A 28,000-nucleotide genomic window follows, 5' to 3' on the forward strand; every position below is an offset into this window, starting at 1 on the left:
CTATGGCTGGGTTTCTCTGCTTAAAGAGAAATTCTCTGTAATTAAATAGCAATCAGGCACTTAAAAGACAAGCTGATCTTAGTACTGTATTTACATAAAGCAGACAAAGATTACATTTTCCATTTTGTGGTCTGGACACCTCGTGCACGCTAGAGTAAGAGGGTCAGCATAATTGAAACCATCCTTCCTGTGCCTGTCTTGTTTAGACTTCGAGTTTGGAAAATTCTGTATAACCAAAAGAGATTTTTTTTTTCCACATTACTATTATGAGTGCCAATGCTTCTGTCCTTTGGTGAATTGTTCTTGTGGTCATTTCCATAACTTTTTAAACATTATTTTTCACTCAATAAAAATACTTTGCTTTAGCAAGACCTAATTATGTTATGCAAAAGCCACAGGGATAATTATAGTTCATCCAGACATTCTTAATCTGTATTAGTGGAAACATGTTACAGGCCTGATGAGAAGCTCACCTATCATTATCCAATCTCAACAGCTGCTTAGCTCAATCTTGCTATAATCAAATCTAAGTCATCATCCCATCATTTCTAACCTGCCATGTTATTCTGCATTTCTACTGATTTAAAGATATATTTTAAGTCACCAGATCTATTTAAGGCTTTGCACAATGACTAAATGTGTTTCACTAAACCAACATGCCTTTTTTTTTAAATTTTTTAAATGTTTATTTATTTTTGAGAGAAAGGGGGGGGGGGAGTAGGGACAGAGAGAGGGAGACACCAAATCCAAAGTGGGCTCCAGGCTCCGAGATGTCAGCACTGAACCTGACGTGGGGCTCGAACCCACAAACTGCGAGATCATGACCTAAGCCGAAGTCAGATGCTTAACTAACTGAGTCACCCAGGCACGTCAAACATGTCATTTTCTTAACATAATTTAAGATTGCCCTGTGTACATATTTACAATTCTGTTGCACTAACACGTGTTTGCTGAAGACCCACTGTATCATCAGTATTAACAGAACTAGGTAGCCTATTGGTGTTATGGAACCTGCTATATATTCAAAAGCAACCAAATCCCTCCAGTAAGAAAATAATTAATTTACTGTATGTGTCTGATTCCCATACCTCTTGATTTGCCGAACTTACTTAAAAGTGGCAATAAAATGTTCAAGTTTCTGCTCATTAAGTAATTATAAGTGATATGGGAAGCATTCCATTTTACAGCAATATTAAATCCTCACCAAATGCAATTTAGCACTTTGTCCAGCTGGATTTCACTTATCCAAAGTGCCTGTTATTTCCACCATTTCCGCTGGAACTTTCCTTCATAACTGAACAAATTTCACTGCTAGATTGTATTTCCTGCCATTCAGTTCATCTTCTTCCTGATACTTATTAAGCTGGAGGCAGTTACCTCAGATCTGTAGGACCAAAAATTAATTTGCTTTGTTTTAACAATCTAAGAGCGTCAATAGTCATGTGTAACTTTCCTGTGAATAATAAGCTGTTCTTATCTGTGAGGTGTCCACATAATTGTAGCCATTTTGGAGTAATAGTAATAATATTGCTTTGTCAAGCAAGAGAAAATTATAAATCAGTGGCTAAAATATTTAATCTTTTTCATATGCTTCAGGAAACTTCAGGTTTGCCTCTTTAGGAGAAAAAAAAAAATGCAGGTGAATGAAAATCCTACTCTTGTTAAAGAACCAAAAGATATATCCTGCCACCTAAATGAGTTGTAAAAGACAGGAAAACAAACCACACACGTACTCATTCATCCTAATTAATATTTTGACTGATAACCCACCAAGTCCTTCAGGGTTTTCAAGACACCGAGCAAATGTTTATTTTTCTTGCTTTAATGTATACCTATAATTCCTAACTGGGAAATGTTTTCCATCAGTCATGAATATTTTAGCCTATTCAAATCATGCCTATATGAAATTCACTCTATTTTACATATAAAATTCCTGTACTACCCAATGTATTCACCAAAAGATTTTCCCAGTTATTATACACACATTTAGGTTCAAAAGCTGTTGTTATTCCTCCTTTTCTACTGTTTTTTTTTTCATTTTTTCTGCTTTGTTTAAATAAGTTGTGTATTCTAGATACTTAGTCCTTCCATAGTACAATCTTACGGAGTAGGAGGGAAGCAAAATAATAATAATAATAATAATAATAATAAACACACAAAACAATTTTCCCTCCCCAATGCATACTATTTCAAAGTCAGTGGGAGTTAATCTTTATAAAAAAATCAAAAGTATTCTTAGTTGTTGTTTTTCTTGAAGTCAGCAAATAAGCTTCAGGAACACCTGATTATTACACATTTTCAGCATAATCCACAAATCAGTTTCTAGTACACGAGCTACATTTGAAAAAATACCAAAATCAAACACCAAGAGATTTGAAAAATAGTAATAAATGTTTTCATGCAGAGCGGCATGATACAATAAGAACTGCAATGTGGGAAAAAAAATCCTGTGGTAGCAATCACTTATAGCATAAGATATCTTTCTTTCTCTTTTTATTGTTATCACCGTTTCAGTATTTTACTGAGGCGGTGAAACTGTATCGTTCTTTCATTGGTGAAAGCAGAGACCGGTAGGGTTGGTAATCCTTTAAAGAGCTATGAATGATCAGAAAAACATAACATAGGTCGTAGGGATGAAGTAGGTAGAGTTAGGCCACTGTAGCATGAAAATAGTAGAAAGACCTCAGGAGTATTTATACTTCTGTCTCTGGATCTGAACCTTGTAGCAATTAGTCCTAAGGATAAGGATAAGTGGGTGGAGTGGATAGAATAAGGAAAGAGTGGATAGAGTGGTTATCATGGACAAAACCTGAGAACTCAGACAAGTTTTGGGGCCAATAAGAGAATAATATTCTAAACCAAATCCATACCTTCTGATAACAAATCAGTCCTTTTTCTGCTTATTTTATCCAAACTCTCCCCACTCTCTGAACACCCTTAATGAACAGGAACTAACAGATGTAATCCCAGATACTTTCAGGATGTCCTGTCCTTCTCTTTTTAATATTTGAAAATGTATCCATTACTAAAAGGAAAGCTACACCTTACATCAAAGCATTTCAAGAGGACATAAATACTACCCATTGTAACTAAAATCCATTTGCAAACCATATTGTTAGATGGGATTTCTATTATTATTAATGCACTTTCATTTCAATTCTGCTACCATACTATATTTCTAACTGGCAGTATCATCTTAATTAAACATATCATACAGCATGCTAAATGGAAATAAGACGATTCCTCCAAAAGTTGGAATAATTTTAAGTAAGTGATCGATTCAAAAGTTCTGTAATTAGAACACCATGGCTGTCATTTAAACTTTGCCACCTCCTGTCTGCAGGAATTGATGAGGATCTTTTGTTTTGACCTTGACAAGGGCTAGGCTCTCTCCTTGGCAGAGGAACATTTTCAGTAGCTAATGGAAAAATATTCTTAGGGCAGAACACCTGGAAAGCAGCCTTCAAATATTCTACATGAACACTATTGATGTTTTACATCTGGTAAATTGTTGCTAGCAGGTCTAATGGGAGTTCAAGAGGCTATTTTACTCCTTAAACATTTAAATATTTCCTCTGCACCATCAAAATGGGCAAAAGTGGCCCTCCAAACGCTCATTCCCAGAGAGCATTTTAAGTAATGAATATTCTTGAAATAGAGGAGACTTGCATGTGCCACTTGAGAAGCACTCCGGTATCACCCTTTCCTTCACTCAAGCCTCACAGTATTCAAAGGACTCATGAAGGCTTAAACTCTCCACAATTTATTTACCTTTCTGCATAATTTCAAAAATACCCATATCCTGACAGTAATTCTAGAAGAGCATGTCAAGTAAGGATTTTGGTCAAACAAAGGCACTTAAAGATAAAAGGAATATATTTGCCAAGTTAGAGCTTAAAGGAGCAGGCGGGGTGATCTGTCTTGCATAGTTTCTTATTCAGAAATGGTTTTTCAAAATGTGGTCATTTGGGGAGCCTGGGTGGCTCAGTCGGTTAAGCATCTGACTTTGGCTTAAGTCATAATCTTGTGGTTTGTGAGTTCGAGCTCTGCATTGGGCTCTGTGCTGACAGCTCGGAGCCTGGAGCCTGCTTTGGATTCTGTGTCTCCCTCTCTCTCTTTGCCTCTCCCCGACTAGTACTCTGTCTCCCTCTGTCTCTCAAAAATAAATAAACATTAAGAAAAGTTTTAAAAACAAAATGTGGTAATTTGTGGCTACCATAGAGGATATCTCTGTTGCACTTCTCTCAAATTCAAGACTTCCAGAGACGTCATTGCTCAAACCCTGACAAAGTTCTTGCCTTGGCAGATTATAAGTCCCTTAGCTAATGAGATCAACTGTAAGTGCTCTTTGGAAGTCATCAAAAAGTTCCTGAGGATTAACAATTGACAACACTCTGTAAGTGAAATACAAAATCTCTTGATTACTCCTAACATAAATAATCTCAGTCTTTTCAAATCTACTTTGTAAAATGTTTTGCCTAACTGTTCTTTCATTTTTGTCTCACTGCCTTAGTTCAAGTAGCCCCCTGTTACTCCTGTCCTTAATTTCTTCCCATTCTAATGTGCTCTGAATACTGCCTTCTTTCTCAAGTCTATGCTGCAAGTCTATGCTGCAAGTTTTAAAATGACTCCTAAACTATAAACAAGGTAGTTAGGGTCTGTCGTGTGGTGGTCCCCAAATACCTCTTAGACATCTTTATTTCAATACCTATTGCAGACTCTCGTCTCATGCCACCGAAAGATACTTGTTGTCATGTCATTCTCATGTAGTGCCCCCCCATCTCTATCCGGTGGTGAGCCCCTATCTATGCATCAAGCCCTGCTCAAATATTGCCCCTTCCAAGAAGTCCTTCCTTTGTAAGAGATTCTTTTTTTTCCCCTCTGTTATAGAACCAAACACATTTAGTCTTGCATTAACACTTACGTATAGTGTTAATTTAGTTGCCCTATTTTGAGGGCAGAAATTGTGTCTTGTTTATTATATGTACCTTCCACAGCACGACTCAAGCTTTGTACGTAAAACAGGAGTGTGTTAACTAAGTAAGTGGTCAATACTCCTCTTGGAGACACAGAGAGAAGTCATTTTTCAGATTCACTTGAGCAAGGTATGGCAACAAGCAGAATGTGGGTGGAATTAATGTATGCCACTTCCAGGTCAGGACCATAAAGCCCTTCCATGTGTGAACTGATAATGTGAAGCTGTGAGCATTGATATTGGTAAAGTTGCAAGATGGGAAGCACCTGAGTCCTTGAATCAATGAGCAGAAAACTGCCTAAGGCACACTGCACTGGACAGTAAGGTCTCAACTTCCAAGATTCTGGGGTTTTATCTTTCACACCAGCAAATGTAAGCCTACTAGCATAGGTCTGCTGACTGCTCAGTCAGTTATTACAATGGAGAATAACAAATAATGCCATAGTGTTCTTATTTTTGGATGGATTTGCTGAAATGACCCTGCCTTGACTGGAATGGCCATCTCTTATTTTCTCTGGGGCTTAACCCATCCCCACGCTCCTGCTTGGATGTAACTAACAGTTTTTCCATTTGGACATTATTCGTCTCCAAGTATTTGCTACATCTGTATGGAATTGGCCTCTAGATGTTCTGACTAGCATTGAATCCATTTGGCTAGACTTTTAAATTTTTAACCGTATGCCCTAATCTTCCTCATCACTCGAGGCCAAGAAGATGTCTTGTCTTACATACACTTCGTGATCAATCCATTCAAAATGTTTTCACCCCACTTGCACTTCATTTGGTAAAACTTTATATTCTGAATGAGTCTTTATAATCTGCCTTTTCCTAAAAAGAGTTAAAGAAACTCTGTTAACTCTCTGTAATGCCACTCAGCTACTGGTGAGCAGAAATTATGACAGATATTTCTCTCATAGATCTCAAAGCACCGCCAGAGTGGCTGGAAAGAGATTAAGAATGTGAGGACTCGTCCTGGGTTGCTAATAGGCAACATGTAGCATTTCTCTCCTACAAGTTATAACAATTAGGCTCATCCCAAGGAAGTTAATCTAGACTGTAGTCATTATTTGCAAAAAATTTAAAAGAAATGGGGTATAGTATGATTCTAAGCAACAGTCACAGTTTCTGCAAAATGAAATGTAATGTTCAAAGAGCTTGAGAGAGGCAACCGTGTCTTAGTATCTTTGCAACTCTGTGTCTAGCAAGTGAGGGAAAGATTTAGATGCTCCAAATTCATAGTGAATGAAAATTTTACCTATTTGAAAACTGAAGCCCTTGGCTTTAAAAGAATTAAAGAAAGTCAATCTCCCAAATTTTCCTCAAGATTAATATTATTTTGAAATTACATGATTAGTCTTTAAAATAAAATTTTCAAGGAATACACTTCTGTTTCTTCCTTTTTATTGCTATGTCATGGGATTTTCAAACACAAAATTCATTTTGTCTTGATTTAATTCAAGGCATTTCAGGAAGCTATACAGATGAAACAGGAAATACAAAATTCCAGGGGCGCCTGGGTGGCGCAGTCGGTTAAGCGTCCGACTTCAGCCAGGTCACGATCTCGCGGTCCGTGAGTTCGAGCCCCGCGTCAGGCTCTGGGCTGATGGCTCCGAGCCTGGAGCCTGTTTCCAATTCTGTGTCTCCCCCTCTCTCTGCCCCTCCCCCGTTCATGCTCTGTCTCTCTCTGTCCCAAAAATAAATAAACGTTAAAAAAAAAAAAGAAAGAAATACAAAATTCCATAGTGTGTGTAAATATCTATATCTCTTATATCTATCAATCCATATGTGTGTATTTGTGCATCAAGCATCAATGTTGCTTTTCTAAATTTCTGTTTATAACTAGTCATTTCTAATCACCCAATGAATAATTAAATTGATTTGCTAAATGTGTAACAGTGATTAAGGGGTTACTAACACTTAGTATTAATCATTTTTCTATTCACAGGAGAAAACAATTCTAAATGTTGATTAAAATGTTCTAAACCTAGGGGAGCCTGGGTGGCTCACTCGGTTAAGCGTACGACTTCGGCTCAGGTCATGATCTCACAGTCTGTGAGTTCGAGCCCCGCATTGGGTTCTGTGCTGACAGCTGGAGCCTGCTTCAGATTCTGTGTGTCTCTCTCTCTGACCCTCCCCCATTCATGCTCTGTCTCTCTCTGTCTCAAAAATAAATAAACATTAAAAAAAAATTTTAATGTTCTAAGCCTAGATGATTTGAGCCCTATTCTCATGATATTCTCCCCTATGTAATTTCTAGCGCATAAATAGTACAAATGTGTATTGACTGTAAAAAGTCTTGCTACATTGTGTTGTCTTGCCATCAGGAACATATGAAATCTAATCTTATTAATTTACATCTGACATGAAAATATTGATTGAGAAGATGAGAACAACAAGAAAGCCAACTGTAAGTGAATATAAGATATCAAAATTTACCCTAGAAGATGCTGATGTAAAAGAATACCATATTTAGTTTACAGATTTAAATGTTTACCTCTTCTTTATTGAGGGAGACATTTTACAGAAACTGGGATAAAATTTCATCTGAGGGGACCATGTCAGCAACTGGGTATAGTGCGGGAGAAACTTAAAGCAGCAAGAAATGGCAATACAGGTAGGGTGATGAAGGAAAGATTGTTACAGGGATCTGAAAACAAAACTGGAATTTTACTTTAGTAAACAAATTCTGAGATGGGAATACAGAAATTGGCTTTATCTTTCAGGAAGAAAGGTAAGAGAAGCCAGATAAAACAAGTTAATGCAACTTGGAGGCCAGAAGAAAACCTTAAAGACACTTTACTGCCTTTACAGGAAAGACAAGCTAATAAATAAAAATATTCTATAGAAAATAAACACTACAAAGAATACACTTGCTTGGAAACAAACAAATGACAGCAACAACACCCCAAAAGGTCTAAATTAGATATATCTTGGGAGTAATCTGAGAACCATAAAATGAACAGAAACAATGAACAGTTTCATCAAAAGATAAAAACTAAAAGATCTGAAACAAGAGAAAATGTCATGCTGTCAAGATATTACTTTCAAAAGGCAAAAACTAGGGATACCTCTGGCAACGGCTTCTCTATATCTCATGTCATTCCTGATAAAGGTGGGATTAAAGGTGGGAAAATGCAAATATCCATATATAAAGGACAAGAAATGGGGGAAAAAAACCAGAATCGAGTTATCAAGACATATATGGTAGGCCAAGAAGGGCTGAGTGCTCTATGAGGTTGCATCTATGGAAGAATGAAATACAAAAGATGATATATGTGATGCTAAGCATTTAGTAAATCAACCAATAAATAGCTTATAAACTATATGTTTTCCGCCCCAGAAGTCTCCATTTCCCTACTTTTTACATGAAGTAACGTAGTAATCCCACCAGGGCCTAGGCAGATGTTCAAGAAAACTCAAATGGCAAGGCTACAGGAATTCACTTAAGATTTTAATTTCTTAGTATTTTTATGACTTGTCTAACCAGTTTCATAACTGTAACAGTGAATTTACAACCCTACACAACTATCTTCACAATAAAAACGAGAAAGTCAAGTAATTAGAAATTTGGAATTTTTGAATATTAAATTGTAAAAGAAAAGACTTGTCCTGAAAAATATAAGCTGAAACATTTATCTCTATCACTTTACAAACTCAGGCATAATCTAGAACCGGGCATGTGGTTCTCTAGTCAGCTCTCTTCTGAGGGGGTATTTCTTTTGCTTTCTGGAATGAACATTATATCTCATCACCTAAACCACTCTCATTACCATCTTTTCTTACCTGGCACAGGCAGACTATTCCATTACCCAGAAAAATCCCAGCACAGATAAAACTCCATGCCACACTTCTCTCCTAGATTTGGGCTTCTCATATTCGCTGGAAATTTTCATAACAACTCCATAACTTCATAATTCTCATCAAGAACCGGACATAGCCTGAACTCTCAGTAGTTTCCCTGATTTCTTGCTTAGGAAAAAATGAGGTCATCATATATGAACTATCTACACCTGTGACCATCATTCCTTTCCTTCCAGCACTAGGACTGGCACCAACCTCATCTCTGTAGGCATCTTCTCTTTAGGATATAATCACGGTCAATTTTATTCCCAAACTCATCAAAAGCATAACTCTCCTTTAGTTCTGAATCTACTTCCCACTGCAGCTCTCCTTATCCTGTTCAACTAATATTCTAGGCTTGCAACTGAAATGCAAATTCTCTCCAAAGAGGGAGACCCCAGGGAGCCTGGGTGGCTCAGTTGGTTAAGCATCTGACTTCATTTTGGTTCAGGTCATGATCTCATAGTTCGTAGGTTCGAGCCCCACATCGAGTTCTGCACTGACAGTGCAAAGCTTGCTTGGAATTCTGTCTCTCTGCCCCTCCCCTGCTCATGCTGGCTCTCTGTCTGTCTGTCTGTCTCTCTCTCTCTCGGTTTCTCTCTCCCAAAATAAATATAATATAATATAATACAATATAATATAATATAATATAATATAATAAAAAAACAAAAGACTATTCCAGTATTTTGTCTTTCAAAGGACCTTTTTCAGTTTTTACCATAATAGATCTTTTTTAAGTAGTATATCTAAAAATAACACCTCTATCCTTTTACTTTGTTCTTCCCCTTTAGTACTTATTACTTCGTAATATTATATCATATATTTATTTGTTAATTTATTTAGCACCTATCTTTACTTTCTAAAATATAAGCTACTAGGGATGCCTGGGTGGCTCAGTCAATTAAGCATCTGACCCATGACTTCAGCTCAGGTCATGATCTCATGGTTCGTGGGATCAAGCCCCATGTCAGGCTCTGTGCTAACAACACAGAGCCTGCTTGGGATTCTCTCTTTCCCTCTCTGCCTCTCTCATTCACACACACGCTCTCTCTGTCTCAAAATAAATGAATAAACATTTAATACAATAAAATAAAATATAAACTACTTGGTAGCATTTTTAACGTCTGTATCCTTATCACATAGAATAATGACCAAATAGGGGCAACTGCGTGGCTCAGTTGCTTGGGCATCTGACTTCAGCTCAGGTGGTGAGTTTGAACCCCACGTCAGGCTCTGTGCTGACAGCTCGGAGCCTGGAGCCTGCTTCAGATTCTGTGTCTCCCTCTCTCTCTGCCCCTCCCCCACTAGCACTCTGTCTTCTCTCTCTCTCTCTCTCTCTCAAAAATAAGTAAACATTAAAAAAAAGAATAATGACCAAATATAGCAACCTCTCACTAAATGTTAAATGACCATATAAACCTATGTAATCACTACTTTTTTTAACTTAGAAAGTTGGTGTGGCAATTGCTGGATATTCTAAAATTCATTTTCCCCTCTTCCTAATCACATGGCCTCCCAGAAAGAAACTGTATTTTCCAGCTTTTCTTATACCCAGTTGTAGCTGTGTGGCTAAATTTAGATGAGTAGAATACAACATATATATCATATATAATTTCTAGACTCTCTTCAACTTAAAGACAAGCTGCCATCCCTAAACTGTGTAGCTCTTTTTCTATTCCTGTTGTGAGCTTAGCTATGCCTGTAAACATATTAAGGCAACAAGAAGGAAGGAACTTGGATTCTTGAATGACCTTGAAGAGCAGAATGAGTCCACTAGCACAATATGGCTTACAATATGAGACAGGCAAATTTCTGTTTTATTCAATGGACTATATTTGAAATTATTTTTCTTATAGCTACTAAGCCTTTAACACTCTTGGCTTCCACAATTCTGCCATTTCTCTGAGCATTCTTTCTATATCTTCTTTTGACCTCCTTCTCGTCTTCTATATACTCCTTAAATATTGATTTTCTCAAGTGTTCTTTTCTAGCCAGCTACTGTCTTTTTTCCCCAGCTTTACTGAGATATAATTGACATATAACACTGTATAAAACTTTAAGGTTATACAGCATAATAATTTGATGGATGTATATGTCATGAAATGATTACCAAAGTAAGGTTAGTTAACAACCATCACCTTACATGCTTTTTTTTTCTTGTAATGAGAACTATGAAGACCTTATTCTCTTAGCAACTTTCAAATATGAAATACAGTAGTGCTAACTATAGTCAAAATGCGCTATGTTATGTCCCAGAACCTACTTATATTACAGCTGGAAGGTTAAAGCTTTGATCACCTTCATCCATTTCCTCTCCTCATCCCACAGCCCTGTCAATCTGTTCTTTATTTCTACAAATTCAATTGTTTTAGACTCCATACATAGGTGAGATTATACAGTATTTGTCTTTCTCTGTCTTATTTCACTTAGCATAATGTCCCCAAAATTCATCCATTGTTGCAAATGGCAGGAATACCTTCTTTCTTATGACTGAATAATCAACTACTGGTCTTAATTTAATCTAGTGATTCTTGAATTTTTTCATCAATGACAAGCTGAGAAATATATACACACACACGCATACATACATATTCAATATAAACACTGGCAGTTTAGAGACAACCTGAAGCCTATTTTGGTGGTAAAATTGAGACCACATGGATCTCACAACAATTCCACTTTTGCATATATACCCTAAGAAAAATTCAACACATATATTCACAAGGGAACATATACCATGACGTTCTTTGCAACATTGGTTGGAATAGCAAACACTTGGGAAGAACTTAAATGTCTTCTTAAATGTACACTGCAGATGATCTTGGTGTTCTATTCATATACCCTTGGCACTCACATTGTCCTTCCACAGTGAGGGTGTTTCACTGAAAGCACTTGCCATTCCATGCCTGAGGCTGTTCTTGAGCCAAAAATATGTTTGGGTTGCCATGAGGTGGGCTAGAATTCCAGAGCTACACAGAGTAGGAGTGAACCTCAGCCAATGCCAGATAGGAGTTGGGGATACATACATACCCCAACGTCCTTGTCCTTAATGGATAAACTCTAAAGTGGTTTTCAGTATCAGTCATATGGTAAGAAATGTAGAGAGGAAACTGGAGAATGATTTTAAAAAAGAAATACTCAGAAATAAGATCAGTCTTTCATAGAGCTTAAATGTGTGGGGAGAGAGAAATATGGGAAAGGTGAGGTGTCATGTCCTGATCCTGTTTGGGGCAAGCAGGTAGATGGCAGACCGAGACCAAGAAGGTTTCTGGCAGGGAGATGATGATTCAGATTTGGGCATGTTGCATATGAAGCCCCAGTGGGTAACTGGAAATCCGGTTTAAAGTTTGGGAGAGAGAAAGGGGCCAGAGGTTGGTTAATAACGGTATCTGGAGTCATGGTGATGAATGAGATGAACAAAGGAGAGAGGATAGTACGAGAAGAAAAGGCAGTCCAGGAAGGAGCACTGAAGCTTATGAATATTTAAGGAGTGCACAGAAGATGTTCCTACAAATAGAAATGAAAGAGAAGAAGCTAACATGGTGGAGGGAAGCCAGTGGTAAGAAAGGAAAATAAAATGCTTCTTTCATAAACGTTCTACTCGAGGACATATTGGCAATAGCTTCTTAGAAACGTGTCTCTTTCTCTGTTTTCAAACTCTAAGACTAATTCCAAGCTGCTGCTGCTTCATCTTCAGCCTCGTCTTTTTCATCTTTTAGAATCTTTTGGTTTTCAGAAGCTCATGTCCTACCCAGCCAAGCATATGTTCTGCCAATGCTACAGATTTGAAGCCTAGTCCATCAAAACCATGGTCCATCAAAGTCTACTTTACACTTCTTAGTGTGTTGCCATTTATTCACTACCTAATTGGCAGCGTCTGGTTCAGTTTTGGTTTTGGTTACTTTCCACCCCCCCCCTAAAATTTGCACATTGATATGGTTAAGCACAGAGCTACATGCTGTGTTATCTCATTCAATGCTTAGGGCAGCCCTATGGGATAAGCATCGCTATCAACATTTTTGATGGGAAAAAGGTGGAGACTTTTAAGGAATTAAAGATTTTGATTAAGGTAACACAGCTAATAAGTGAGTTAGAATCCGAACCCACATCTTCTGATTCCAAAGCCCCCAATTTGGGAAACCTGTTAAGATGGCATTGCAAGAATACGGTGTGAGTTCCCTGCCTTTGCCACCAACATATAATAAGAATAGATAAAATATGAAATGAGCTCATGCAAAAGTAATAACAAAAACAAGGTAAATATCAGAGATAGAAGAGAAACAGAAACAGAAAGCTACAGTGTACCACCTGGTCTTTGGAATGAGTGGCAAACATTTCCCTATATATCTGAGGGAACTGGGGTGCCACATTTGCCCTCCAGGGAGTGAAAATCAGTGCCAGGTTTACTGGCTGAAACCGGAGTGTGGGATAACAGGAAGCTGAATAACGGGTTACGCCCCTGGAGCCGTGGTTTACACAGAGCTGCTTACGTAGGCAGGCCAGAGGCAGCAGTCATAATCTGGCTGTCAGCACCTAGGACAAACTGCTGTTTGACTCCGTGGCTTACATCTATGCCCATTATCAGAGATTCTGAGATGGGGGTCGGAAGGGTGTAGGGCCAACTCTATGACCATAGGACTGAGTGGGGCTAGCAAAGAGAGAACTTTTAAAAATCCCTCACTCAAGTTGAGCCTGAAAACAAAAATTCCAAGACAAGTGAAACCACACACACACACACACACGGAAAAAAAAAAAGGTAATAAAGTAATTCCAGATGACATGAAAATAGATCGATTTCAAAATAAGCGTGTTAGTATCCTTGAGGAGATAAAGTAAGAAATAACATCAATACAATTTATAAGAAAATAAGTAGAGAAACAACAATGAAAGTGGCTATGAGGAAAGAATCAATTAAAATTCCTAGGGGAAAAATACACATACTCAAAAGAATTCTAGTGGACATAGTCAAAACAAAAATTAGTAAATTGGAAGATATCTCTGAGTAATTCACCAAAAATGCAACACAGAAGAATATATAAAATAATATGAAAGAGAATTTAAGGAATATGTATGACATATTGTAAAGCTTCAACATGTATTTACTAGGATGTTCCAGAAAAAGAGATTAGAGCTTAATGGTAAAAGAAGCAACATTTGAAAAGAAAATTCTGGAGACGTGCACAACGTAGAAAGATGTGTATCCTAAGATCAAAGTGTCTAGAAAGACGAACAACCACTCTGCTCTCTTCCCTGTAAAAAGAGTAATAAAAACCATATTGCCACTCTTTAGGAAAGCTTTTAAATGACTCATAATTTGTCAGAGATGATAGAATCCAATCCTATAGATTCTGCTCTATATTTGGATAGAAAATCATCTTTAAAACAAATTGATGAATGTAACTGAAACAAGAATACAGCCAACATTATACTCCTCACTGAAACAGATGTCTACTGCTACATGGGTGGAGAAAACCCCTGATATTTAGTGACCACGAGAATTAAGGAAGTCAAAAAGTGTCATAACCATAGCATATGTCCAGGCCACTCAATCTCCTCTCTGTGAACTCATAAGTGCAGATGCAAACACACACATACACACACTCCAATCTGGTGTAATATAGTAATATGGGGAAAAGTACAATCAATTGCCAATATGTCTTATATATAAATAAGAGGGAGAACCGTATATTAATTTGTGAACTTATTTCCATTACTTTCTATTAATTTAACGCATAATTCAAACTTCTGTGGAAAATCAGCTTTATATAAGAAAATATACACCTTTTCAAAATCATGACTTTAAAATAATGCTAAGTTCAATTTCAGTTTTTAAAAGATTCTTTCACTCCAGTAACCAATCAGTAAGTAAATATGACCAGAAAAGATGGGAAATAGTAGTTTAAGATTAAATGTTAGGAAAATTAAGCAGATCTTTTTAATTTGTTTTTATAACGATTATGTACTTCCATTAGAGGGAACTCCATTTTTTGCAGCCCCCCCCCATAGCATAGAAACTTCCTGAGTTGTGGTTAGACTTTATAACTGAGGAAACTAATGAAGTTCCCTTTAATTTTTGGTCTCTGGATTGGTTTGGAGGAAATAGGTGAGAGGGTAAACTTTTTTTTTTTTTTTTTTTTTTTTTTTTACTGAAAATGATACCAAAAGGAGAAATTTTCCAAAGGTTACTCTCTTGGCAAAGCCTTCCATAAATCCACAGCCACACTTAACTTTACTGAGCCATATTAAAGGGAAAACTCAAACAATTTATATCTCCTTTCTTGACTGTTCATATCAAGATCATAACAAAAGCCTTTAAGAACACTGCGTGATACTGATGAGAACATAATCTTAAAAACCTCAAAATGTGCACGCAAACCAAAACTTCAACATTTTCTCTCAAAAAGGTTTTCACTCTCTTGCAGCACTAACGAATAGCTAGGAACCGTGTATATGAGCAAAAGAAAGAATGGACGTAACAGGTGACAAACATAATGAACTTGTTCTCTTAGAAAAGGATTTGTCAGGCACATTTTGCAATTGCTGAAAGAAGTTTATATCAAATCATAGGAATAACTAAAAAGTAATTATCCCTGAACTATGTAAATATCCGTGAACCAGGTACCCTTTATGCATAGTTTTTGTATTAAAGTCAAGAGTATTACTTGGTTCTGCAACAGTTGAGAGTTTTCCATAAATCTTTGGGAAAGAAGAGTTAAGTAAAGCTTCAAAATTGCCCTGTAAGCGAAAACACATTCCATCTTCCTTAAAAGCTTTCTTGTCTTTATTGTAAAGTTTTATAGTTTCACAATCACTTCAATGTATTGTTTCCATTTATTAATTTACTTTAGCAAACAGAAACTATAAATTTCAAAATACAAAGAGCTGACTTTATTTTTATTTTCAAAATGATTATTCAAAATTTGCATTACAGAGCTGTTCTTTTAAAAAAAAGTTTAAATGAACGTGAAACACAATCATAACACGGACCTCTCTATTTTCTCGAGTCAGCATTATGGAAGACACATTTTTCACTTCATTCATTTGGTAACATCGAATGCAGTCACCGTGTTCATCAAGCTGCTTTTTCAACAAAGTCAACAACGGCAATAATGTCCTGGCACTTATTAAAGCTGTAATACTGAACTTGCAGTTTTTGCAGAAGAATCTCTTCTATAACATTTCTAGGAACACTCCCTAAAGCCTCTGATTTAAACATCAACAACAACAACAACAACAACAAGCACATTTAAAATACGATTATAAGTTTGGTTCAACTAGGAATTAAGCACCATTTACTCTCTGAGGTATTTTTCTCCAGAAAAAGCAAGCCAACTAACTTCCAACATATTCGCACCGAAATAAAAACTACTCGGTATTGTTTCAAGATAATTAAAATTCAAAACAACAACAACAACAACAAAATTGTGTGCAAAGTTTCTACAGTGAAATGTGAGCAAACAAGGCAAAAAAAGAAACAAAAGAAGTTTGCATGCTCCTTCTCAAAAGAGGTTTAAACAATTTGCCAGGAATAACACACATAAACTATAAGAAGGCAACTGCTGGACTCAAAACACACTTACTTCTTAACATGTAAAGATGCACTTTTTTTTCCCTATTTTAGGTTAAAAAATAAGGACACCCCAGTGAGTCTTGCTGGCCGTCAGATAACGCACAGGCCCTGACCCTTTAACTGGCAGGAATTCTCGCACAAAGCTCTTTTCACACAGCCTGGGCTGTATATTCTTGAGATAAGGCGGCTGAACACGAAGCCGTGCGGAAGGGACACGAAGTGGGACCAAATGCAATGTTTACATATATTCTGTCACACCGCTGTTCCTTCATTATCTATTCCACAGACGATTTGCCTAAAACAATATTTATTCAGGTCGAAGAGAAGCGTGATTTCAACAAAAGGACAGTTTTAAGAAAAAGGACACGCGAGACAAGGCACATACTGTCTTTCTCTGTCAGCACTGCCAAGTTTAATGGGAAATCAAGCAGAAACAAAACCAGATCACCTAAGAACTCAAAAGAAATGATCCTGCTAGAATCTCCCTCCAGGCACAACAGATTGTCGTTACTTGTCTCACCACACAGAAAGCATATTTTAAATAATATCTGAAATCTGCACTCACCATGCGAAAGCAACAGTTGCGTGGCGTAAAAGTGTGCTATCTGCTGCCCCTGCTCCATTTCTGTTTTGCCTACGGTTGTCCAGCACCCACTAGCCCAGCCCGGAGCCGCCACCCAGAGGGCCCTTCCACGAGCTGGCTGATTTGCCTATCAATCTGAGTCCCGGGCTTCGGTATTAGGCAGCTGTGCACTTTGCTGAAGTTCTAATAGCGTTTCCATACGCTGCCCACCGCCTCAAGTAGGTAATTTGTTCCTTCAGTTCGGTAAACACTCAAATCACCTTTCGGGGACCTCTCTGGGAACAGGCTTTAAGTTGTTCACCTTCAAATTAAGTTCTCGGTAAGAAGTGGGTGGAGAGAAGTAAGCTCGCTACAAGGGAATTCAGAGAGTAATCAGAACGCGGAGAAACTTCCTCTCTTTTTTCCTTCCTTGCTAGCTGAGCGGCCAGTGCCTCTTTCACAGGACTAAGGAATGTAAAGAGAGGACGCAAAGAGGCCCCGCCAGACAAGCCTTTCTCAATCAATTAGCTTGCGGCCATTACTTGTGACCTTAGGTCACGCAGCATAAGTGTGTGGGGTGTGCCTTCGGGGGTCCCAAGGCTACTTATTACAGCTGAGATAACCAAAACTAAGCAGACCCTAAAATCTAGAAACCTTTTTTATAGCAAATAGGCTAAAGATAGGAAGGAGACCAAAGGTGAATTCCAAGTTGCTTTTTGCAGGAACTATTTCATTCAGTCAAAGATACGATTTTTTTCTAATAAGAAAGCTCCCCAAATCTATTTCTTCCATGTTGGATCAGACACGATTTAGAACAAAGTGATGAGGTATTTCTTTTATGTTGAATTCCAACTTGGGAATATAGAACTGACAAAATAGCTAATGTGTCACACAGATCCGGGTATCACTTCATCCCTGAGTTCCTAGGTTTTGTTTCAGTTTTTTGAAGATACTGACTTCTATCAAACTGCAAAGTTAAACCACCGTAAACAAAGTTCTCTATGCCTAAGGGAATCAAAATCATACCACTTTGGGAGACAGAAATTGCTATTTTTAAACTCTTCCAAGATTACATGTTATCTTAATGTCATGATTTTTCCTTTCTTGTAACTACTTTAATTAGAATTCCATTTTGTTCTCAAGTTAAGACAAATGCTTCCTTTCTTTAATCAATATCAAAAAAGGAGACTTCAACATAAAGGAAAATAAGCGAACATGAAAGAGGAAAGCATGTTTTTACAACTACAGATGCATTTAAACTTCATACATTAAGTTTGTGTATTTCTCAAAAATAATAGCCACCATCATTATCAATAAGTTAATGATGCAGAGATATCAGGGAATTTTGTTTCAAATCAAATTCATGCTAGTGAATACTATAATGCAATTAAGGAACACGTGCTTTACAGTGATTATATTAGCAAAGTTCCCCGCCCCAGACACACACAAAATAGCCATCACTCAAAGGTGGATTTGCCACAACCACATTTTCTCGCCCTTGATGATGCCACAAAGCCTCATCTGGTGCCACGCTCTATAGGAATGACAATATTCCATGTGGATGCTAAACTTAGTGTTTCCATCTCATTAACCTTTACTTGGCCAGCTGAAGTATCTTTCAAATTGGACATTGTCTGACTTTAATAAAACAAACCAAAAATCCAAGAATGAGTAAGATAGGTGAAAGACACAGGATGAGAGAATACTATAAGGTGGATAAGATCATTTTGGGAAACTGTCGTAACAGAGAATGTGGTAATTAGAGTGTCAAAATCAGTTATAGGGGACAGCTAAGACAGAAATTGGGGGTTTCCACCTTCTCCAATATTCAAAAGGAGTCACTGACAGATTTGGAAAGGAGGTTGACATTGATTCTAAATAAGTATAAAAAATAAAACAAGTTAGTGCAAAGACTGAATCATTATGTTATACACCAGAAACTAATATGTTATATGGCAATTGTAACTCTATAAAGAAAATCAAATCCCTCCCCAAAATTCTTCCCATGTAGTAACAATTTTTTGAGTTAAATAATAATTACAATAATGACTTGACACCATTTAGTGATTCAGCTGTGGTTGTTTCATATTTTGAAAACAAGCATTATTCAAAAGCATTTGGGGCTCTTTAGCTACCAGATATGTAGAATATCAAGAATTCTAATCACTGCTTGAAAGATACCTCGTCTTTAGAAATTTCTCTGACTCAATGCCATTCTATAATTCTATGTTCCATATTCATGTGTTATAAAGAACAAACTGTTTTCTTGTTTCCCTCATTTAAGACTAACAACTAACTCCTGAGAGTCAGTCAACAAAAACGCCAGCCATATGCATCAGGACTCTACAATCATCCGCCCCAAGGATCTGGCCTCTGCTACAACAGAGCTTCTACCTGCACTAAACAAAGGACTTTCAGATAAAGTGTAGAAAGGCCACCAATAACCTTCTTAAAAGACAAGACATACACCGGCATTCAAAACAGCTTTGCTGATATCACAGTAGATAGTGGCCAGTTGAGTAAAATGACCACAGACATTTCTGAATTACACACACCTTATGAAAAAGAATCCCCTTTGCCCAAGTGTGGTATCTTACATTGAGAAGATTGCTAACAGGATGCTACTGAAAATAAGTTTGTCAGTTTGACCCCACTCTGTTTCCATCTTCATTTTATGTGGAAGAACTATTACTCTAGATGTCATGGTGCTTTAATCAAACACTGCAGATAATTTTTGCCAAATTCATCTAAAGTATTTCAATAGCTCAGATAACTTTATCACCAAAACTCTGTCATATGTTTCAATTAGTTAAAAAGCCATTCAAAGTGATAGGATATAATATTTCTATATGAAATGATAAAGATGTCATTTCTAAGCATTACATAATAACAACAAAACATTAGTCACTTGTTATATGATGCTGACATTTCCCATAGTAATTCCATCCTGCATCTATGTATTTTTGCCTAATCATCTGCAATATTTTGGAAGATAGTCAATTTGGGATAAAAGAATAGATGAACCAGAATGAATCTTGAAAAACATTGCTATCAAACTTGTAGTTTTCAAGACATTTGATTAGCAGTCTCCCATCACAAATTGCTTTCAGCACATTTTCTTTTAAAGCACCTACGTAGAAAAACACAGCTTACGAAATTCTAAAAACTAAGATTAATCAAGGCAATTTCTTTACCATCCCTCTAAAGTTAATGTTACTAAACTACGAGAAAACAACACGGTCTATACACATAGATGAACTAACCCTATTCATTTGAAAGTCAAGAAAACATTTCAACATTTCTTAATTAATTAATTGAGATCCATGGACCTCTTCCACTAAAACCTTGGACTGCCATGAAATCACTTTGGAATCAATAGAAGGTGCTGCTTCTTGACTTACATAGAGTAGTATCCCTATAATACCATCTCTTCATATTTTGGCCTTAGAACCAGAAAACAGGAGGGAGAGGCCTGGCATGTGACACATTAAACCTCCCCAAATTTAGCTAAAGCAATGTAGGTGGTAGCAAGGGTAGGAAGATGGGGCAGAGAAACACATATTACAAAGTATAGCTTTTCCTGCTTGTGAAACTATCAGTTTGGGGACCGAGGAGACCACTCACTGTAGACAGCAAAGTCAGACTTCATGTCGGCTTCCTAGTCTCTAGCTGGGAGGTCTGCACACCAACCTGTCACCCAGCTGGGGTGACAGGAAGGGTATTTGACCAGCATAAATGGGTTTTAACCAGAAAGAAGTGGATAGTAAGAAAACAACAGGTGTCATCTGGTTGTAAACATGACATTGGATCTAGATCTAGGCTGATTTATTGTTGAGCAAGTAGAAAACAAATATAAGATGAGGGCCTATAGATAAACACAACAGAGACAATGGGAAAAGAAGATTATCAAAAGGATAGCAATAACTAAATGTATCATCTATTAAAATAAGTGAGAGGGGGCATTTTAAATAGAATACATGAAGACATGAGCCCTATCATCCAAAACAAGAAGGAAGAAATGGCCTAAAATAAAAACAAGATAATACAATGGAAATACATACTTTTAAAAAGAAAATGGAATCGTGGATAAAGAAAAAACTGAAAGATTATAAATAACACTGAAAAAGCATGAATGATATGGATGACAAACTTAAAAAAGTAGGGAGACAAGTTTGAAGTCTATAGCAATATTGCTGGTGAGCTCAGAGGAAGAAATCTTGGAATGTTCTACTCGACACATTTTTTTTTTGCCTAAGATGTCATAAAACATAAGGAAAATCTAAAAGAATACTATGAAAGAGGAAAATGTCCATAAAAGTGTGAAAAATTTCAACACAATGCATATAAGCTCTTGCACATTATTTTAAAGAAACATTTTAAGGAAAAATATAAAGAGGCACAGATAATTCTAAGAAGAAATAAAAAAATGAAAACTAAACCAAACACTGAAATTTAGTGTATGTTTTTTCCTATTATTTGACAATTTTAAAATTAATATTCAAAGTATATTATTCTGTGCTTATGAATGTTTAAATTGGAACAAGCTTTCTGGAAAAGAACTAGCTTATAGGTACCCAAATTCCTACTTTTTTCTTTTTATTTATCTGTTTATTGAACAAATATTTATTAATCACTTACTCTGTGCCAAGAGCTATTTGAGGCACTGTTTTGTTTGACAAAATAGACCGTATTTCTTCTCTCATTTAGCTTAGGTTCTAAAACGTGGAGACAGAAAATAAAATAAACATAACATATTGGGTCCTATTGAATACTAAGATGAAACATAATGCATGATTACAGAGGTGGTGGATATGACATTATTTTATGTAGGTGCTCAGGGAAATGTCTCTCTGGTGTGGTAACATTTGACCAGTATTCAAAACGCAGTGTAAGAATCCAACAAGATAATATATGAGAGAAAACACTTCTAGAGAGGCACCCACTGTTGAAAAGGCTCTGAGGTGGGGCATGATTCCCAGTAATATTATATCAAGGATATACTGTATCAAAGATTCTTTTTTAAGAAACCCAAGACTCTTTAGTAAGAAAGTCTTCAGTGACACAGACCAACATTTTTGTCCAAAGCTGTTTATAGCTGCCCCATAAAATTGAAAATAAGAATATATCAATTTTTAATATGGTATTTTATGTAGCTATTTAAACAAAAAGCAGAATGAGACCTATAAATACAGAGAACAAAGTTATGGTTGCCGGGGGGGAGGACGGTAAAGGATTGGACAAAGTGGGTGAAGGGAAGAGAGATGCAGGTTTCCAGTTATGGGATGAATAAGTCATGGGAATTATAAGGAATACAGTCACTGATATTGGACTAGCGATGTAATGAGACAGATGGTAATTAATCTTGTGGTGAACACAGCATAATGTCTAAACTTATCAAATCACTAAGTTGTACACCTGAAACTAATGTAACACTGTGTGTCAACTATACTCGAATAAAAAATTAAAAATATGTAAAAGAAAATAATGATTATATAAAGTTATGAGACGTGAACTTCAGGTACATAAAAGCAGGAATAAAACAAACCCCACATAATACATGACTCAAATTTTGTAAAATAGGTGTCTGTGAATATAATAAAAGTATCAGGTATCCAAATGTTGATATCAACTGTCATTTCTGTATAGCGGAATCCTGGATTGTTTTACTTCTTTGTTTTCTTTCTAAGTTATTTGTAATTTAACTGTATTTCTTTTATAAGAGAGAAGCATTCATTAAACAAAAGTAGAGGCAGGCATTACTATCTTATGAATTCGAGGATTCTGTTTATCACAAATCTTGATGCTTTCAACTTATTTTGGATTATTTACTCCCTCAAATATAGTCAGTCAGTAGTTGGAATGAGTCTTCCTTTATAATTAATTGAAAATTTTCCCATTCCCTTCCATTTCACTGTTTCTAATTTGGTACTTAGATCCACAAGAAAAATTTAAAATTATATATAAAATCATTTTCGTGTATGCAAAAAGCCTTTGTTTTCTCCTTTGAGAGCCTATGGCAACAGGCATCTTTCACTCAATGACAATCACCCCCAGCATCTACTACTTTGACCCTTAATTAGATCTTCCCGGACAATCTAAAATAACTCATGTCTGAGACCCTCCCAGTCTGTGTGGTTCCCAATGGACTGGTGCAGCAGTAGGAAAGTAAGAAAGAACATTACTGTAGTTTAGGATATGTGTAGCAAAGTGAGTGAGCAAGTAGGGAGTTGAGTGAAGTTGTTTAAAAAGAAAAAAGGAAGGAAGGAAGGAAGGGAGGGAGGGAGGGAGGACAGGAGCGACGGAGGGAGGGGAAAGGAAAAGAAAATAGAGAGAACTCTACATAAATGGATCATTAATAAACAGTGAAAGCTGAAAAAGTATTGAAATATAAAAGCAAAATCTCCTGCTGAGGAACAAGTGTCCAGGTTGTCCAAAATCCCCTCATTCAACAACTTTGTTGTTTCAATAAATATATAAAAGCAGTCTGGTGCTGTTACTTAAAGATGTTGTTAAAACAAAAACCATAAAACAAGGAAGTAAAATATGGAGATTAGAAATAGAAGAAAAGGGAGGAGAGAGCAGAGAGAGAACAGAGACAGAGACAGAATCAGAAGAGACATGCACACACACACACACACACACACACACACAGATAAATTGGCATAATCTGAAAAAATAAATGAATGAATAGACTGGGAGATTGGAAGGAAATTAAAAACATGGCTCCTGAAGAGATATAGGCAATGCATGTATGTAAACAGTTCTGACATAAGTTGCTATATCCTACAAGCAGAGGCTTTAAAAGAGAATGTAGAAAATAGCCTAATTGGATTGGAGATGATGGTAGATGGGGTTGAGAATCCTAGAGTGGTTGGAAAGTATGAGTTTAATTCAGATCACAGAAAATAAAGAACTTTACAAATTACACACACACACACACACACACACACACACACAAAGTCACAAATTGGGACAAATTGGGATGGGTTGTGTGTCCTGCATGGTGAGAGGTAAAAACTGAGGCCTGATTCCATAGGAATCCATACAAGCGGCAAGTGTTGAGTTCCTCAGGTGAGGATCTGCTGTGAGGCCAAGGCTAAACTGAGGTCCTTTTATCTGAATTGTTTTTGATCACACGTGGGATACTGAGTATTCCCCATGCACCCTGTCAATAGATTCCATCGAGTTGAGTCATTGCTCTAGCTGCTGGCAGCTAAATCTGCGTGGGCCCCAGAAACACCTGGGGAATATAGAGTGGTAACAAGTTCAATCAAGGAAAAGAGAGCAGAAGCATTAGGCACATGCATGCTAGTATATCGAGGCTCACATAGGGTGGCTGAGCTCAGGCAAGAACTAGAGAGCGAGATTCTATTTGGCCCTTGTTGAAGAATGTCTCAGATAAACCAGGGCTCTCACAAGCAGGTAGTGAAGAACATGCTGTATGCTACATTGAGAAGTGTGGAAAGACCACTCCACCCAATGTTATCTTTCCCTGTGGCCCACCTTGTGTCCTCCTTCTTCCCTTTGGAGATTTTGGTGCCCCAAATCCCTAGAGTGTCAAGACATTCATTCTAATATGGGTGAAATACTCTGTCTGAAAACTACAAAAATAAAATTATACAACACGTGAAAATGATATTCACCTCTTTATAACTATTGTCAGGCTTTAGATAAGGATATTTGGTACTATCCAGGGGGAGTTCTGGGTCAGAGGATATTGCCAAGAAAGGCAAGCCTACCAGGATCAAGGATGCCGAATTCAACTGAATACTCTATACCACTGGCTCTAAAATCCTTGTTAGGCTGCAAAACTCTGGTTGCTCGTGCTAATGTTAAAACTTAGACTCTTCAGTTAGATAATCCTAAAGAGCTAACCCTAGGCAACATACTACTTTGCCGAGCTCTTTGAGCTTGTATCCCAATGATCAAAACTAAACTTACAATTAGAAGGGCATATGCTGGTTTACTGAACACAAAGGCAGAAAAAGTTCCGTGATTCCAGTTCAAAAATGTTCAATAAAGATTTGTTTTTCAGATCCTAGCTGCTATTTAATTAGATTGGGGAATTGTTACCATGTTTGTGATTTTTGTCCCCCAATTCTTGGCTAAATTAATTAACTTTGAAGCTTTTATGGAAAGGAAATTGATTCTAACCATGGCATGTACTTCAAAAGTTATGTAAATATCTTAGCTGAAGCACTTTGGGATATATTACATAGATTACACATTACAAAGTTTATTCTTTTCTTGCTCCCTAGAACATAGTTCAAGAAGAAATATTCAAATGTTGCAAGATACTTGTAGGTGCATAGAACAATGAAGATATGCTATGAGGTGTTGTCTTTTTTCTTAACACTTGTCAAATAAGAGAACATATCGGTGTACTTGTATTCCAGTGGAAGCCATAGTATCTTGGCTATTCCTTTTAATGGGCTAAATGTGTGCTGAATGAATAAATGATGCACTATAAACAGATAAAGCAATAGGATATAATTTTTTAATCTGTACAAATCTATACAAATTTCTCCTGAGAACATGAAATTGGGATGGTTGTCCTGGCAGATAGAAGTTCTGAGTATATTTTAGAAGGAAGAAAGTACAGCCACTGGACAAAAACTGTTCCAGGCATAAAGATTGGTAGAAATGTGAAAATGAACACTTGGGGAAAGAAAAGATGAAGAAAGATAACCGGAGGTTTCCACTCATTGGTTCCTTCATTTGTCACACCCCACTGGAATTTCTATACCAGCACTTGGATGCCACTTAGAGCCGATCCAGTAGCCAATCTGTTTCTCACATCCATGCCATTTTTCAGATTGTCTCTGGTGTTTGGAGAGCCTTGTTGCCACAATCTATTTTCCTGATCCTCTTCTTCAAATAACTTGTTCCTTCTCTGAATAAACAGCTTTGGTGTCCTGTCCTCTGTGCCTCCCAGATTCAATTTGGTTCCTCTCCCTCAGTACCCAATTGCACTCTGTGACAACTACCTTTGTACTTAACATCCCTACTTAATGGTAGAAATTCCATCACTTTGCCAATTTTGTTTTATAGTTATCTCTTCATTCTCTTATCTCTTATCGCCCCATTACCTCTGCTTTGACTCAGGTCATTGTCATCTACAGCTCACAGGGTCTCTTACAAAAGACTTGTAGCTGATCTCCCAGCTTCTCTTCATCAGTGTGATAATCAAACTGCTGACAGTTTTATTCCTAATGGACCATGCCAATTTCCTTCTTAAAGCCCATTTCCTCCCATTTCTAAAATAACAAAAATCTAAACTCTTTATTTTACTTAGCATTATTATATCTTCTCAGCCCATCCATGTTGTTGCAAATGGCAAGATCTCATTCTTTTGCATAGTTGAATAATATTTCAGTGTGTGTGTGTGTGTGTGTGTGTGTGTGTGTGTCTCACATATTTTCATACACAGTGTTGGTTTCAAGTGTACAAAGTAATAATTCAACAATTCGATACATTACACTGTGCTACCATGAAAAATGCAGTTCCCATCTGCCACCAATGTTATTACAGTCTTATTGACTATATACCCTCTGCTGTACTTTTCACCTCCATGACTTATTTACTTTGCAACTGGAGGTTTGTACTTCTTAGTCTCCTTCATCTATTTCTCCCATCTCCCCCCCCCCCCCACCCATATGACAACCAACAGTTCATTTCAGAGTATGTTTTTTTGTCTCTTTTTTTCTTTGTTTATTTGTTTTGTTTCTTAAATTCCACAGATGAGTGAAATTATATGAATACTTCAATCAAACAAATCTAAACTCCTTAACACAAGCAAAAAAGTGTTCATCATAATTTGACTCCAACCTTTGTAGTCAGTCTCATGACTCCATCCTCCCCCACCTTTAATCTATGCTCCAAGCCTATTGGCAAATGCCAAAGCAATCCATGCTCTTTAACATATGTGTGCCCTCCGTAGAGGCAGTTTCTTTCCATAAAATGCCTTTTCCCTGTTTAGTTCTTCATAAAATCTCAATTCATCCCCTAAGACCCTGCTCAGGTACTACTTCATAGATCCCTTCCGTTTCTGTCAAGTAGAACTATTCATTTCAGGTCCATGAGACCACAGCATTTTGCTCATGCATTTAATTTAACACCTACAGTATGGTATTTCAGTTGTTGATTTTTCTTTCTGTTTTTGATTTTATATTTTGTGCCAAACAAATGTTATTTTTATTCCTTTTCTATATCAATAGAAGGAGCTCTTGGAAGCTCCTTAGTAAGCTCTTGGAAGGCAGTAGAAACAGCTTTATTGGTTCTATATTCTCAAAGCTTACCACAATGCCTAACATTAAATAAATAATCAATAGGTTGTTGGAAAAAGAAAGAAAAGAAAAAAGAGGGGAAAGGGAAGAAAGTGAAGTAAGTAAGATCTGTTTAAGAAGAGAAAATATATAGTAAGAAGGGGAGAAAAATAAATGAAGACAGTGTTAAAATCCCATATCTGGGAAAGCTCCAATACTTCTGAAAGTGAGCATCCTCATTATGGAAGGTATGAAATTATGAGAAATGAAACTATCCTAAATCAAAGATTTAAATGATTCCAACTTTAAGAAGGTGAAATAAATATCTCTTTCTTTATCCTTTTAAAAATTATCATAAAGCATAAAGGAGAAAAAGAAACTCTAATACAAACTATGTTTGTTTCCTGTGACTGTTTGAACAAGTTCCTAAAAACTTGGGGGCTTCAAACAACAGAAATTAAGTTACTTACAGTTTTGGAGGCCAGGATTTCAACATCAATTTCACTGGGATGAAATAAAGCTTTTGGGCAGGGCCATGTTTTCTCTGGAGGCTCTGCAAAAAGAATCTGTGCCTTGCTTCTTCTAGTTTCTGGTGGCTCCTGTATTTTCCGGCATTTTCTGGCTTGAAGCCACATCACTCTTGTCTCAGCTTCCATCTTTGTTTCGCCTTCTCCTCTACGTGTGTCAAATCTTCCTTTGCCTCTCTTACACTAATGCCTGTGGTGGCATTTAGGGCCCACTTTGATAATCCAAGATAATCTCCTCATCTCAGAATCCTTAATTATATC

General features: G+C 36.9%; 1 long non-coding RNA gene across 2 annotated transcripts in view; it reads right to left on the reverse strand.

Moving 5' to 3' along the window:
- LOC123379748 overlaps nucleotides 1-28,000 on the reverse strand; it is a 228,571-nt gene that overhangs the window by 101,588 nt on the left and 98,983 nt on the right. For both annotated transcript variants that reach the window (XR_006584623.1, XR_006584624.1), the window contains exon 3: nucleotides 16,951-27,999. This is a non-coding gene — a long non-coding RNA (uncharacterized LOC123379748). The remainder of the gene's footprint in view (nucleotides 1-16,950; nucleotide 28,000) is intronic.

The sequence above is a fragment of the Felis catus genome, chromosome C2, assembly GCF_018350175.1.
Source record: "Felis catus isolate Fca126 chromosome C2, F.catus_Fca126_mat1.0, whole genome shotgun sequence".
Taxonomy (NCBI): Eukaryota; Metazoa; Chordata; class Mammalia; order Carnivora; family Felidae; genus Felis; species Felis catus.